This window comes from Camelina sativa, chromosome 9 (assembly GCF_000633955.1).
Source record: "Camelina sativa cultivar DH55 chromosome 9, Cs, whole genome shotgun sequence".
Taxonomy (NCBI): Eukaryota; Viridiplantae; Streptophyta; class Magnoliopsida; order Brassicales; family Brassicaceae; genus Camelina; species Camelina sativa.
The window spans coordinates 21,193,532-21,197,519 of NC_025693.1; the positions used below are offsets into that span (position 1 = coordinate 21,193,532).

Consider the following 3,988-nt stretch of genomic DNA (forward strand, 5'->3'; position numbering starts at 1 on the left):
TTTTTTTTTTTTTTTTTTTTAATGTTAAACAAGAATATCGAGTTATACTCAGCATGCACATCTTTCTGTAATTGGAAAAACAATATTCCAATGTCTTACATTGAATATAAACAATCGAGATAGCATAGTATTGTACAAATCGAATAGCATAATTGTAAAATAATGTCTTGGCTGTTATATTAAAAGCATGATACAAAATATATGTTTGTAAGTTATAAATACAAAACCAAAAATTATAAACAAACAAATATTGAACAGAAATCGTTGTCGGGTATATATTGGTAAATTAATAGAAACAGTGAAAATCAGTAAATCACAGGTTATTCATAGCTCTCATGGATTCTATCTCGATGATATCTATCTATCTCTTTATGGCATTGGGTAATACCCATTTTTGTAATCTTTATTTCAGTTTAAACTTTGAGATCTCTGCATCTCTTTCCTTTGTATTTGCTTTGATTTGAATGAATGAAAGCATCTGGTTGTTCAAAAAAAAAAAATCGTTCAATGTATTACCACTCCTATTAAGGATGAAATTACTTCATAATTACTTACACAAACATATGATAATGTTCGAGTTTAAATCTGATTACATAAGTAGAAATTTAGGTGAAGATATGAAGAAGGGTGCATGGGGGTTCCCCCACAGCCACCTATAAAAGTTATTATTGCATTTCAATCATTGCCCACGAGCGCAACCGAACAACACATCAATCTCTTTCCCTTCTATTCATTTTTATTTTATCCCTATCGTTTTTACTTTGCTCGATATATAAGTTTGTGTAATTACAAATTTCTCATGCTTTGAATCATATCGTCCCACTACTTTTTGGAAACTAGTCATTGCTCACAATGTTTGACTATTTCCCTTCTATTCTTTTTGTCTTTAACTTTCTCCATTTAAGGCTTAGCTAAAATGATTATGCTCAATGAATAGTTAAATTGAAATGATATGGCTCATTTTTTTAAGTAATCCAAAAGTTTTATTATATATTATTTTAAAAGGAACTATTTGTATATAATATCTGCTAAATGTCTCTAAAAATAATATTTAACTTAAATTACTTTATCCATGGATTTCTAACTAAACACATCACAATGCAAAATTTATTTTGCGAATAATACATACTTTTATTCAAGGTTTTTGCACATAAATATGAATATAGATTTTTTTGGAATGTTTTTCTCCGACATGAAACCATTAACTCATTCTTTATAGACAAAACATAATTATGTAATTAACAGAAAAAGAAACATAATCATGCAGAGGAAAAACCTAAGTAAATGGAAGAGGAGGCTAAACTTTAATTAGAAGCCCCATGAAGCAAATGCTATTAAGTAAAAAGAAAACTACTTTTAAGTTTTAACTAACAAAAGTTAAGTGTATGTGTGTGGTTAATGGCAAACATTAGTAAGACAAATTCTAGATTGTTTATGAAAAGTAATAATTTTAAATCATGGTTTGTATTTGACTGTAGTAAAAAAAGACTTTACAATATCATATATTTTATAATTGATAATAAATAAAAAGAAAAGGAGAGAAAGAAGAGAAGAGAAGAGAAGAGTGTTGAGTTGTTGTTGCTTGTTGGACCCTCCTCTTAAGTTTCGCATGGGGTTAACATTATAGCAAAATTCCCCTTTTACTTTCGGCTCTGGTCCCTTTCCAGATTTCATTCTTGTTATATATTATTATCATAATTAGTTTCTATCCACCGATTTTATATTTTATTGTTATTTGTCATTGTTATATTTATATAAGCATTTAATTTCCTAGAAATAAAAAAACCAATTGGGCTGAGATTTGTTTGCGATTGTTACTGCTCATGAATGTTAATGGGTCACTAAAGTATTCAAATATTCATCATATTTTCCTTTCATCTTTAAGCAAATTTTGTTTGTTTCAATGTTGCCTGATATTGCTGACAAAATAATATATATTTAAAACGCTAATTACACAAACAGGAATGATGAAAACTACATCAAGAAAAGATAAAATTAATGTCAAGCAAAAGAGTAATGTATTAACCAAACCAAAATATAAAGATCTAAATTAATCATTTTGGGTTGGTCTTTACATTTAGTGATGTATTTTAAAATTTCTTACACGAATACGACCCTTGAGAGCATGTGTCCCAACTTGAGCAACAAGAGACGTGTTGTGTTTGTGTATACTACATATAATAAGATCAATAAAATGTATTTTCCTAATAATATAGATATACATCAGCACGAGGTGCTTTGAATTTGGATTCTAGTAATCTTTTCTTATCAACAAGTGACTTTGGATTTTAGTAATCTTTCTTTATGAACAAATTGAAGCCAAGCTTTCAAAAGTTTAAAGGATAATTAGTATAAATAAAAAGAATGGAAATACTCAAACAAAATCCGATGTCGTCCAGCGGTTAGGATATCTGGCTTTCACCCAGGAGACCCGGGTTCGATTCCCGGCATCGGAGCTTTTTGTTTTTTAGAAAGTAGAATTAACAAACCAACAATGAATTTACAGGACATACATATATATTAGCTAATCGAACAAAAATGAAAGATTATAGATAGTTAGATACCATTAATTACGAAAAAAAAAATAGATATAAACAATGATAACTACAGTATTTTTTTTCTTGATTAAGATATTTAATTATTGTTACAGAATCTATAAAATCCGTTGCCATCCGGTGATCACTATAATATCTTAATTGAAATATATTTTTTGAAATATAATAAATAATTCTAAAAATCTGGTGAGGAAAAAAAAAATCATACTTGTATTTATATATTGTTATATTCTTGATCAGTTGTACTCATCTTCTTCCTCTTACAGTTTCTTCATCTTTTCGCCTCTCCGTATATGCATACAGACACATTCTATACTGGTTAGTTAATTACTTATTGTTACACCATATTTTTTAATTGGTTTATTTAGTTTAAGCAATTCTATAATTTCTAGCTAGGGGTTTCAAGGTTTAGGGTTAATAGATATTTTTTCTTCTTCGTATTCGTAATGTTATAATTTGCTTCTCCTATATACATACAGACCACATTTTTGTATCCACTTCTAATGTTGACACGAAGTCTTACTGGATCTAATACAAATAGAAACTATTTCAGATTTTGTTTTTATTAACTAATTTGGGGGTACACTATATATCAGCCAGATGGAACTCTGTGCGTGTAAAGATGTGAGACATAAATGCATAGAAGAGTGTGTGTTTGCCCCCTACTTGCCAGCCAACAACCCGGAGAAGTACGCTACCTTGTCTACGGTGTTTGACATTAGCAAGTTGGCTAGATATCTCATGGATATTGAGCCTAGCCTGAGGCAAACATGCGTTGATTCGCTTTGTTTGGATGCAGAAGCCCGTCTCCGTGACCCGGTTATGGGCATCACTGGTTTGGTTCTCCACCTCCAGCGTCAACTTCATGACCTTAAGGTTGAATTGAAAATCGCAAAGAGGGTACTATATGATGATTTTACAATTGAACCATGACTGCATGGCGCAACGAGAAGACCATCAGCGTTTAATTATAAGATCACCTCTTTGAGACATCATCTATAACTAGCTTAGAGTCTTCTGATTGTTATTTTATTTGCATTTGGATTTGAATTGTTGAACTTGTGTTACCCTTATATCAATTTGAGTTGTTTTCTTATACGTTGATTTCGAGATCAGAGTTTTGAGGGACGAGATAACTAAGCAAACGTTTTTACTTTCTTATATGAACTAGTACTACGTACAAAGCAAATTTCATTATTTCTTCTCTTTTGTATTTTTGTTAAAGCTTTATCTGTGCATGTTTCCTAAATAAAATATGAGCTTAATAACGGACAAAAGATACCAATGATGAATATAATTGGACTCCGAATTATTCGAGTGATATCTTTTAACCGTTTCGTACTAATTTCCGTAAACATATCAGGAAATTTTCACTCATGATACTACTACGTCTACGTCGGACATCCATAAAAAAAAAAAAAAAGGCTTTGCAG

The 3,988-nt window shown here is 30.2% G+C and overlaps 1 non-coding gene across 1 annotated transcript; it reads left to right on the forward strand.

Moving 5' to 3' along the window:
* Positions 2,385 to 2,456, forward strand: TRNAE-UUC. Its single transcript has one exon. It is a non-coding gene; the product is annotated as a tRNA-Glu (tRNA).